Source organism: Pan paniscus, chromosome X (genome assembly GCF_029289425.2).
Source record: "Pan paniscus chromosome X, NHGRI_mPanPan1-v2.0_pri, whole genome shotgun sequence".
Taxonomy (NCBI): domain Eukaryota; kingdom Metazoa; phylum Chordata; class Mammalia; order Primates; family Hominidae; genus Pan; species Pan paniscus.
This window is the reverse complement of record NC_073272.2, coordinates 48,778,469-48,791,155: the sequence shown is the minus strand read 5'-3', so window position 1 is coordinate 48,791,155 and position 12,687 is coordinate 48,778,469. Positions and strand designations below refer to the sequence as shown.

Here is a 12,687-nt window from a genome sequence, read left to right as displayed (position 1 = left end):
CGTCTCAAAAAAAAAAAGTTTCTAATCTTTTGTTGTTGTTACCAGCAGTCTCTGAACCAGAATAGGTTCAGAGAGACTTCCAAAAGTTTCTAATCGTGGCCAGGCGTGGTGGGCTCACACGTGTAATTCCAGCACTTTGGGAGGCCAAGACGGGCGGATCACATGAACCCAAGAGTTTGAGACCAGCCTGGGCAACATACCGAAAACTCATCGCTATAAAACCAACAAAAATAAACAAAAGTTTCTAATTTTGATGAAGTCAAACTTCTTATTTTGAAATAATTTTACATTTACAGAAAAGTTCAAAGAATCCCTGTATACCCTTCACCCAGCTTCCCCTAATATTAACAAAACTAAGGCACATTTGTCAAAACTAAGGAATTAACTAAACTATAGATTATATTAGGATTCCACCAATTTTCTCGCTAATATCCTTTTTCTGATCCAAGATTTAATCCTAAATATTACATTACATGTAGTTGTCATGTTCCCTCAGTCTCCTCTGGCCTGTGAAGGTTTATCAGTCTGTCCTTGTTTGTTTTTAATGACCTTAACAGTTTTGAAGAGCACTGGCCAGGTATTTTGTAGAATGCCCTTTAACTGGTTTTGTTTGATGTGTTCTCATGATTAGACCTAAGATTATGGATTTTTTTTTTTTTTTGGAGAAGCATACAACAGAAGTGAGATAGTGAAATGCCCTTCTGATCATATCACAGAAGAGTACATGATAACAACATGATCACCTAGTTAAGGTGCTGTCTGCCAGGTTTCTTCCCTGTAAAATTTCTCTATTTCTCTCTCCATACTCTATTTTTTTTTTTTTTTTTTTGAGATGGAGTCTCGCTCTGTTGCCAGGCTGGAGTGCGGTGGCGCCATCTCAGCTCATTGCAACCTCCACCCGGGTTCAAGCAATTCTCCTGCCTTAGCCTCCCAAGTAGCTGGGATTACAGGCACCTGCCACCACCCCCAGCTAATTTTTGCATTTTTAGTAGAGACGGGGTTTCATCATGTTGGCCAGGCTGGTCTCGATCTCCTGACCTCACGATCCGCCCCCCTCGCCCTCCCAAAGTGCTGGGATTACAGGCGTGAGCCACCACACCCGGCCTCCATACTCTATTCTTTAGAGGTGAGTCTCTAAGACCAGCCCACAGTCAAAAGGAGGGTAATTAAGCTCTACCTCCTAGAGGAGGGAGTATCTACATTACTTGGAGTTATATTAAAATTATTATTTATGATAACTATTAAATAATATAGTATTGTACTATACAATAATCACTAGTAAGGAAGATTTGATAGAACATTTTTAATCTAACAGATTTACAACAGTCCAATGTTTGAAAACAAACAGCAAGACTGTATGGAAAACAGGTACTTTCATATTGCTGGTAGGAGTTAAAAATGGAATAATCCTTATGGAGGAGAATTTGGCAATAGCTGACAAAACTAAAAATCTATATACCCTTTGACCCACAGTTCTACTTCTGGGAATTTAAAGTATACACATACTTGCACATGTACAAAAAAGTTACTGTAGCATTGTTTTAAAAAACAAAGGATAGGCTGGGCGCAGTGGCTCATGCCTGTAATCCCAGCACTGTGGGAGCCCAAGGCAGGAGGATCACGAGATCAGGAGATGGAGACCAGCCTGGCCAACATGGTGAAACCCCGTCTCTACTAAAAATACAAAAATTAGCTGGGTGTGGTAACGCGTGCCTGTAATCCCAGCTACTCAGGAGGCTGAGGCAGGAGAATCTCATGAACCCAGGGAGCGAAGATTGCAGTGAGCCGAGATTGCGCCACTGCACTACAGCCTGGCAACAGAGTGAGACTCCGTCTCAAAACAAACAAACAAAAACAAAAAACAAAGGATAAGCCAGGAGCAGTGGCTCATGCCCCTAATCCCAGCACTTTGGGAGGATGAGGTGGGCAGATCGCTCGAGCCCGGGAGTTCAAGACCAGCCTGGGTGACATGGCAAAACCTCATCTCTACAAAGAAATACAAAAAGTAGTTAGGCGTGGTGGTGCGTGTTTGTATCCCCAGCTACTTGGGAGGCTGAGGCAGGAGAATCACTTGAGGCCAGGAGGTCAAGGATGCAGTGAGCCATGATCGCGCCACTGCACCTGGGCGACAAAGCCAGACCCTCTCTCTCTCTCTCTCACTAAAAAAAAAAAAAAAAAAAAAAAAACTAATGAGTTGAGAGGAACTCTAGCAAATATTAAAACGTTATAAAGGTAAATTAATTAAAACATGAATAGACAGATCAGTGAAATAGAATAGAATCTACAGCATACAAAAACACACTTGGAAATTCAGTATAAGCCAAAGGTTATATTTCAAACTAACAAGGGGAAAACAAATTAGTCAATAAATAATAGTTACAATAACTATCTGGCCTAGGAATCAGCAAACTATAGCCAGTGGACCAAATCCAGTCTCCTTAAATAAAGTTTTCGTGGAGGCCAGATGTAGTGGCTCACATCTGTAATCCCAACACTTTGGAAGGCCAAGGCAGGAGTAACCCTTGAGTTCCAGACCCAGCCTGGGTAACACAGTAGTCAGACCTCGTCTCTACTGGAAAAAGAAAAAAAGAAAGAAAGAAATTAGCTGTGTGTGAGGCTGAGGTGGGAGGATCCCTTGAGCCAGGGAGACAGAGGCTGCAGTGAGCTCTGATCGCGCCACTGCACTCCAGCCAGCCAGGGCAACACAGCAAGACCTTGTTTCAAAGAAAAAATTAATTAAATAAAGTTTTACTGGAACACAGCTATATTCATTCATTCATAAATTGTCTGTGACTGCTTTCAGTTTAGTTGCAACAGAGACAGTCCTGCAATGCAATGCCAAAAATATTTACTATCTGATCCTTCACAGAAAAGTGTTGCCCACTAAGAAAACAAAGTTTACCTCACTTCTTACGCCAAATAAATTATGGATGGGTGAAAACTTAAATTCCCAAATAGAAACCATAAAAATATTAAAGAAATCTCTCTCTCCAAAAAAAAATCTCGAAACTGCTTTCTCCCATGACCAAACTAGTTTGCATTCCCACCAACAGTATATAAGCATTCTTTTCTTTGCAGCCTCACTAACATGGTTGTTTTTTTTTTTTACTTTTTAATAATTGCCATCTGACTGGCATGAGACGGTGTCTCCTTGTGGTTTTGATTTGCATTTCTCTGATGATTAGTGATGATGAGCATTTTTTCGTTTGTTGGCCACTTGTATGTTATCTTTTGAGAAGTATCTGTTCATGTCCTTTGCCCATTTTTTAATTGGAAATTTTGCTTTTTGCTTATTGATTTAACTTCCTTGTAGATTCTGGAAATTAGACCTTTGTCAGATGTGTAGCTTATGAACATTTTCTCCTATTCTGTAGGCTGTCCATTTACTCTGTTGGTAGTTTCTTTTGCTGTGCAGAAGCTGTTTAATTAGGTCCAAATTGTCAATTTTTGGTTTTGTTGCAATTGCTTTTGGGGACTTAGCCATAAATTCTTTGCCAAACCCTGTATCGAGGAGGGCATTTCCTAGGTTTTCTTCTAGGATTTTTTTTCTTTTTTTTTGAGGCAGAGTTTCACTCTTGTTGCCCAGGCTGGAGTGCAATGGCGCAATCTTGGCTCACTGCAACCTCTACCTCTCAGGTTCAAGTGATTCTCCTGCCTCAGCCTCCCAAGTAGCTGGGATTATAGGCATGCGCCACCATGCCTGGCTAATTCTGTATTTTTAGTAGAGATGGGGTTTCTCCATGTTGGTCAGGCTCGTCTCGAACTCTCGACCTCAGGTGATCCGCCTGCCTCGGCCTCCCAAAGTGCTGGGATTACAGGCATGAGCCACCGCGCCTGGCCTTCTAGGATTTTTATAGTCTGAGGTCTTACATCTTAATTTTTGTATATGGTGAGAGGTAAGGGTCCGGTTTCATTCTTCTGAATATGGCTAGCCACCTATCCCAGCACTTATTGAACAGGGAGTCCTTTCCCCCTTGCTTACTTTTGTTGATTTTGTCAAAGATCAGATGGTTCTGTGTACGGGTTTATTTCTGTGTTCTCTACTCTGTTCCACTGGTTTATGTGTCTGTTTTTGCACCAGGACCATGCTATTTTGATCACTGTAGCCTTATAGTATAGTTTGAAGTTGGACAATGTGATGCCTCTGGCTTTGTTCTTTTTGCTTAGGATTGCTTTGGCTATTCGACCCAGTAATCCTGCTACTGGGTATATACCCAAAGGAAAATAATTTATTCTATCACATGCACCCATGTTCAAAGTGGCACTTTTTTTTTTTTTTTTGAGACAGAGTTTCGCTCTTGTTGCCCAGGCTGGAGTGCAATGGTGCAATCTCGGCTCACCGCAACCTCCACCTCCTGGTTCAAGAGATTCTCCTGCCTCAGCCTCCCGAGTAGCTGTGATTACAGGCACGTGCCACCACGCCTGGCTAATTTTTTATTTTTAGTAGAGATGGCGTTTCTCCATGTTGGTCAGGCTGGTCTTGAACTCCCGACCTCAGGTGATCTGCCCACCTCGGCCTCTCAAAGTGATGGGATTACTGGCATGGGCCATGGCGCCTGGCCAGTGCAGCACTATTCACAATAGCAAGGACATGGAATCAGCCTGAATGCCCATCAATAGTGGACAGGATAAAGAAAAATGTGGTACATATACACCATGGAATACTATGCAGCCATAAAAAAGACAAAATCATGTCCTTCACAGCCATATAGATGGAGCTGGAGGCTGTTATCCTAAGCCACCTGCCACGAAAACAGAAAACCAAGTACTGCATGTTCTCACTTATAAATGGGAGTTAAATGTTGAATGTACATGAATGTAAATATTGGAATATCAGACATTGGGGATCACTAGACCGGGAAGGTGGGAAGGGGGGCATGGGCTGAAGGGGGGCATCTGTCGGGAACTAAGCTTACTGCTTGGGTGATGGGATCAACGGGGCCTCAAGCTTCAGTGTCACGCAATTTACCCATGTAAAAAACCTGTACGGGCCAGGTGCGGTGGCCCATGCCTGTAATCCTAGCACTTTGGGAGGCCGAAGGGGGCAGATCACTGAGGTCAGGAGTTTGAGACCAGCCTGGGCAACATGGTGAAACCTCGTCTCTACTAAAAAATACCAAAATTAGCTGGGCATGGTGGTGCACACCTACAGTCCCAGCTACTGGGCAGGCTGAGGCACGAGAATTGCTTGAACCAGGGAGGCGGAGGTTACAGTGAGCCGATCGCACCACTGTACTCCAGCCTGGGCGACAAAGTGAAACTGCGTATGAAAAAAAGAACAACAACCTGTATGTGGGCCGTGAGCTCCAGCTGGGTGGCCAGGGGTGGGGGGGTTGTGGAGACCGTGACACCAGGCGGCCCTAACCCCGCACCCCGAGCCCTTTCCACACCCCTGCCACCAGGGGGTGCCCGCACGCTCCCAGCGCTCACTGGCCAACAGACTCAGCCTATGGGCGATTTCCTCAGGACCCAGGCTCCTTGCCCGAGGAGGAAGATATAGACCTTTATGAAAGGGAAGAGAGTTGGCTACTGGCTGCATGAGAAGAAAATCAAGAAGCTCAATTTCCAGGCTTTAGCGGAGGTGTGCAGGAAGTGAGGGATAGAAGTGGTGCAGCTGAGGCCGGGCGCGGTGGCTCACGCCTGTAATCCCAGCACTTTGGGAGGCCGAGGCGGGTGGATCACCTGAGGTCGAGAGTTCAAGACCAGCCTTGCCAACATGGTGAAACTCTGTCTCTACTAAAAATACAAAAACTAGCCGTAGTGGCAAGTGCCTGTAATCCTAGCTACTCGGGAGGCTGAGGGAGGAGAATCGCTTGAACCCGGGGGGCAGAGGTTGCAATGAGCCGAGATCACACCACTGCACTTCAGCCTGGGCGACTGAGTGAGACTGATCTCAAAAAAAAAAAAAAAAAGTCATGCAGCTGAACCTCAGCCGGCCAATCGAGGAGCAGGGACCCCTGGACGTCATCATTCACAAGTTGACTGATGTCATCCTTGAAGCCGACCAGAATGACAGCCAGTCCCTGGAGCTGGTGCACAGGTGTCAGGACTACATCGATGCCCACCCTGAAACCATCGTCCTGGACTCCTTCCCTGCCATCAGAACCCTGCTCGACCGCTCCAAGTCCTGCAAACTCATCTGGAAGATTGAGATCTACATGGAAGGCGGCAGGATCTGCTTGCTGCCCTTCATGGAGGTCACAAGCCTGTGCGGGGATGACACCATGTGGCTGCTGGAGAAGAACGGCCTGGCTTTCCCGTTCATGTGCAAAACTAGAGTGGCTCACGGCACCAACTCTCACGAGATGTCTACTGTATTCAATCAGGAGGGCCTGAATGGCATACAGCCACCCTGTGTGGTCTAGAATTTCATCAACCACAACACCGTTCTGTACAAGGTGTTCGTGGTCAGCAAGTCCTACACCGTGGTCCAGAGGCCCTTGCTCAAGAAATTCTCCGCGGACACAATGTGACCATGAATCCATCTTCCTCAATAGCCACAGCGTGTCAAAGCCGGAGTCGTCATTGGTCCTGATGGAGCTGGACAAGATCGAGGGGTCTGGTCTGTTCAAGAGCAGCCGAGCAAAGAGGTCATCTGGGAACTCCCCCGGGCCCTGCAGCAGGCACTGGGAGTATTGCTGTTCGGCACCGACATCATCATCAACAACCAGATGGGGCAGCATGCCGTCATCGACATCAACGCCTTCCCAGCCTACGAGGGTGTGAGCAGGTTCTTCACAGACCTCTGGAACCACATCGCCACCATTTTCCAAGACCAGAGCACAGCCACAGCAGCCATAGGGGATGTGGCCCCACTGAGGCACAGCAAGCTCCTGGCCAAGCCGGCGAGCAGCCTAGCAGGCAAGCAGACATGTAGCACCAGCCACAGCTGCTGCAGCAGCATGATGGGCCAGGATGCACCCTGGAAGGCCAACGCCTATGTGGGTAGTACCTCCAAGCTGCCGCACCCGAGACTCTGCTGCACCACCAGTATGTCGCCCAGCTTCTAGCAGCACAGCGTGGCCTCCCTGGCCAACAAGGCCTCCTCCCAGTACCCATGGAGCCAAGATCCAGAGGGGTGGCATGGGGAATACCCGCTGGGCTAGCAGCTCCCAATGGCGATGCTACTACTAAGAATCCCCAATGATCTGATTCTTCTTTTTCCTAACTTTAACCTGATTTTCTGATGTCATGATCTAAATGAGGGTTGGGGGAAGATGGAAGAGAACATCAAGTGGTCCAGCGTTAGGAAAAAGGGCCATCCCATCCCACATGATTCCTGCTGTGCAGACTTCTTCACTGAGTTAAAAAAAAAAACTGTATGTGTATCCTTTAATCTATAATAAAAGTTGAACTTTTAAAAAAAGAAAACAAATATTAGAAAACATAAGAAAAAAATGTATCACCTTAAGAGTGGGGAAGGCCTTCCTCAGCAAGACAAATCCCAGCAGTCATAAAAGGAAAATGAATAAATCTGGCTTTGTAAAAATTATAAATCTCTATAGAGTGTAAAAAATACGAGAAACTTAGAAGTAAATATGTAATAAAGCAAGTATGGTAAAACGTTAATAGTAGAATCTAGTGGGCTGGGCACAGTGGCTCACGCCTATAATCCGAGCACTTTGGGAGGCCGAGGCAGGCAGATCACCTGAGGTCGGGAGTTTGAGACCAGCCTGAGCAACATGGAGAAACGCCGTCTCTACTAAAAATACAAAATTAGCCAGGTGTGGTGGCGCGTGCCTGTAATCCTAGCTACTCGGGAGGCTGAGGCAGGAGAATCACTTGAACCCAGGAGGCAGAGGTTGCGGTGAGCTGAGATTGTGTCATTGCACTCCAGCCTAGGCAACAAGAGCAAAACTCCATCTCAAAAAAAAAAAAAAAAAGAAAGAAAGAAGAAAAAAAAAAGAATCTAGTGGATGGGTATATATGGTGTTCATTGTAAAATTCTTCTTTTTTTTTTTTTTTTTTTTTTTTGAGATGGAGTCTCGCTCTGTCGCCCAGGCTGGAGTGCAGTGGCGATCTCGGCTCACTGCAAGCTTCGCCACCCGGGTTCATGACATTCTCCTGCCTCAGCCTCCCAAGTAGCTGGGACTACAGGCGCCCGCCACCACACCCGGCTAATTTTTTTGTATTTTTAGTAGAGATGGGGTTTCACTGTGTTAGCCAGGATGGTCTTGATCTCCTGACCTCGTGATCTGCCCACCTCAGCCTCCCAAAGTGCTGGGATTACAGGCATGAGCCACCGCACCAGGCCCATTGTAAAATTCTTTAAACTTTGCTACATGCTTGAAATTTCACACTAAACTATGGAAAACACCATAAAGATAAGTAACAAATGGGGCAAATATCCATTAAACATGTTTTCAAACATTTTGGTTGACTTCCATTTTTTTAAACAATTATTTGTTCATGCATTCATTCAACAAATATTAACCTAACATTGGCTATACGATAAGTACTGTTCTAGGTAATGGGGATACTGCTGTGAACAAAATGAAGTCCCTGTCCCCACGAACTCAGCTTGGAACCCAAACTCTTTTTTTTTTTTTTTTTTTTTTTTGAGAGGGAGTCTCGCACTGTCCTCCGGGCTGGAGTGCAGTGGCGTGATCTTGGCTCACTGCAACTTCCACCTCCTGGGTTCAAGCGATTGTCCTTCCTCAGCCTCCCGAGTAGCTGGGATTACAGGTGCCTGCCACCACACCCAGCTAATTTTTTGTATTTTTAGTAGAGATGGGGTTTCATCATGTTGGCCAGGCTGGTCTCAAACTCCTGACCTCGTGATTCACCCGCCTCGGCCTCCCAAAGTGCTGGGATTACAGGCGTGAGCCACCACACCTGGCTCCAAATTGTTTCCCTACCGTAAATGCCTAGAGAAGAAATCACTGTCAGTGGTATGAGTAGTTATAAGGTTCTTGATACAATCAATTTGAACTGTAGTCATCAAAATTCAAGAACTGGGCCAGCATGGTGGCTCACACCTGTAATCCCAGCACTTTCGGAGGCTGAAGCGAGTGGATCACCTGAGGTACGGAGTTCGAGACCAGTCTGGCAAACATGGTGAAACCCCGTCTCTACTAAAATACAAAAATTAGCCGGGTGTGGTGGCACGCGCCTGTAATCCTTGCTACTCAGGAAGCTGAGGCACAAGAATCCCCTGAGCCTGGAAAGCAGAGGTTGCAGTGAGCCAAGATCGCACCACTGAACTCCAGCCTGGAAGACAGAGTGAGACTATCTCCACAAACAAAAACAAACAAACAAAAAAAAAAAAAAAAAAGAAAGAAAAAAAATCAAGAACTGAACAGATATGAATAAATTTATAAATTTTCAGATGAAATTATCCTGAACTCTCTTGACATCCAATATCCAAACCAAATAAATTCAGGTATTGAACTCTTGCTATCTAAACTCAGGAAGGGAACATATTTGGATAGAAAGGAATATTTTTAATTGGCCACCAGAGCACTCTGAACAAACACCTTCCAAAGGCATACCCCTTTTATAAAGCATTTCTAGGATGCTGGACTGAATCATCATATATGAGGATCTTCACAAAATGAGTATATTTCTAGAAAATATAAAATGCTAAAATTGGCAGAAGAGATGAAATGGTAATCAAAAACCAGCTCCAGATGCTTTTATTTTATTATTTTTTGAGACAGGGTGTCACTCTGTCACTGAGGCTGGAGTGCAGTGGCATGATCATGGCTTACCACAGTCTCAACCTCCCAGACTCAGGTAATCCTCCTGCCTCAGCCTCCTGAGTAGTTAGAACTATAGGCACCTGCCACCACGCCCAGCTAATTTTTGTATTTTTTGTAGAGACAGAGTTTCGCCATGTTGCCCAGGATCGTCTCGAATTCCTGGGTTCAAGTGATCCAACTGCCTCGGCCCACTGCGCCCAGCCTTCAGATGCTTTTAAAGGTGAGTCCTACCAAGTTTTTCAAGGTACAGATAATTCTTATACAAGTTTCTCCAATAAAGAGAGAATAACAAAGGCTGCCCAATTCATGTAATGAGGCTACCTTGATTCCAATGCCAGATAAATACTGAAAATAAAAATATTGGACTACCTCACTGATAAATACAGGTGTAGATATCCTAGATGATACAATGGCTAATAAAATCTAACAAGGTTTTACAAATATACATAAATCACTTAAATAACATTTCTGCCAAAAACTCATGAGTAAGCATCAGAAAAATCCAAACTGAGAAACATTCTATAAAACAACTAACTTTAAAACATGCTTTCAATATAATCCATAGGTTCAGGAAAAAAAAAAAATGACAAGGTCATAAAAGACAAAGATAGAATAACTGTTTCAGATTAAAGGAGACAAGGAGCTCAATGCAATACGTGATCTTGGACTGGATCCTGGATTGGGGAAAACCATTATAAAGGACATTATTGAGAAGAGTGATAACATCTGAATATGGGCTTTATATAGAATAAAAGTACTATATAATTGTTTAATTTCCTGATATTGATAAGTATATTGTGGTTATGGAAGAGAACACCTTTGTTCTTAGGACGTACATGCTGCCAGACTTAAAAGGTCATGTCAGGCTGGATGTGGTGGCTCATGCCTGTAATCCCAGCACTTTGGGAGGCCGAGATGGGCGGATCACCTGAGGTCGGGAGTTTGAAACCAGCCTGATCAACATGGAAAAATCCTGTCTCTACTAAAAATACAAAATTAGCTGGGTGTGGTGACGCATGCCTGTAATCCCAGCTACTTGGGAGACTGAGGCAGGAGAATCGCTTGAATGCAGGAGGAAGAGGTTGCAGTGGGCCGAGATTGCACCATTGCACTCCAGCCTGGGCAACAAGAGTGAAACTCTGACTCAAAAAGAAAAGTCATGTCTGCCACCAACTCAAACGATTAAAAAAAACGTGTGTGTGTGTGTGTGTGTGTGTCTATGTAAAGATATAGAGCTATAGGGTGGGCCAAGCACGGTAGCTCGCGCCTTTCCAGCACTTTGGGAAGCTGAGGCAGGTGGATCACCTGAGGTCAGGAGTTTGAGACCAACCTGACCAACATGGTGAAACCTCGTTTCTAATAAAAATACAAAAATCAGCCAGGCGTAGTGGCAGGCGCGTGTAATCCCAGCTACTTGGAAGGCTGAGGCAGGAGAATTGCTTGAACACGGGAGGCGGAGGTTGCAGTGAGCCAAGATCAGGCCATTGCACTACTCCAGGCTGGGTTACAGAGTGATTCCATCTCAAAAAAAAAAAAAAAAAAAAAAGATATAGAGTGATAGAGCAAATGTGGCAAAATACTTAAAACAAGTAATTCTGAGTAGAGGATATATGGGAATTCATTATACTTTTTCTTGCAACCTTTCTGTAAATTTGAGATATTTTCAAAGTAAGAAGTCATAAACATATACATACATACCATGATCAAGTGGGGCTCAAGAATGCCAAGGATATAATTTAATGCAATTTACAAAATTTTTATTTATTTTTTTGATATGGAGTCTCACTCTGTTGCCCAGGATGGAGTGCAGTGGCACGATCTCAGCTTATTGCAACTTCCACCTCCCAGGTTCAAGCGATTCTCATGTCTCAGTCTCCCCAGTAGCTGGGATTACAGGCATGCTTCACCACGCCTGGCTGATTTTTGTATTTTTAGTAGAAATGAGGTTTCACCATGTTGGCCAGGCTGGTCTTGAACTCCTGGCCTCAAGTGATCCAACCACCTTGGCCTCCCAAGGTGCTGTGATCCACCATGCCAGGCCACAATTTATGAAATTAATGGACAAAGGGAGAAAAAAAGCACAGGATTTTGAAGTTCAATACTTATTTATGGTCAATCTTAGCAAACGAAGATTAGATAATTTTCTTGATTTATTAAAGGATACATTCTAAAAACTTACTGCATGCACCATACTTAATGGAGAAACTTTAGACACATTCCCTTTTATTCCTCTCCCTTCTTCCTACTGTCTCAACTGCCATGTGCTGAGGATGGCTACACAGAAGGGGCTGCCTGTCAGCCCTAGATTAATTGCTCTTCTGCAGACTGCCTTTATGGGAAAGAAAAGTAAACTATCTTGTCTAAGCCATTATCCTTTGGACTTTCTGCCACAACCAGCCAAAGTAAATCTTAATTTGTGTACCCAGTATCACTTATACTATTTAATATGGTACTAAAAGTCCTGGACAATACTATAAATGAAGAAAAATAAATAAGTGACAGGATAGATTTGCATACAATATGACCAACTACTTAGAAAGAACATCAGAATCAACAATGAAGTATTAGAAATAATAAGGGCATACAGCAGGGGCAACTTACAGAAATCAACAGCTTTCCTCTACCCCAGCAAATACCAGCATGAAAAATATTTTTTAAAAAATAAGATAATGGCCTGTAATCCCAGAACTTTGGGAGGCCAAGGTGGGTGGATTGCTGGAGCTCAGGAGTTCAAGATCAGCCTGGACAACATGGTGAAACTCCGTCTCTACAAAAAATTAGCTGGGCGTGGTGGTGCGTGCCTGTAGTCCTAGCTACTTGGAAGGCTGAGGTAGGAAGATCACTTGAGCCTGTGGAGGTCGCCACTGCACTCCAGCCTGGGTGACAGAGCAAGACCAAGTCTCGAGAAAAAAAAAAAAAGATAATGAAAGTGACTGAAGTACCTAGGGATTACTTTAACAAAGAATACATAAGACCTGTATTTCCA

The 12,687-nt window shown here is 44.4% G+C and overlaps 1 protein-coding gene and 1 pseudogene across 4 annotated transcripts in view; one reads left to right on the top strand and one right to left on the bottom strand.

The window, feature by feature from the left end:
* RBM10 (RNA binding motif protein 10) overlaps positions 1-12,687 on the bottom strand; it is a 41,122-nt gene that overhangs the window by 23,127 nt on the left and 5,308 nt on the right. The gene's annotated exons all lie outside the window — the stretch shown is intronic.
* LOC129395437 (inositol-tetrakisphosphate 1-kinase-like) lies at positions 2,581-12,029 on the top strand (annotated as a pseudogene).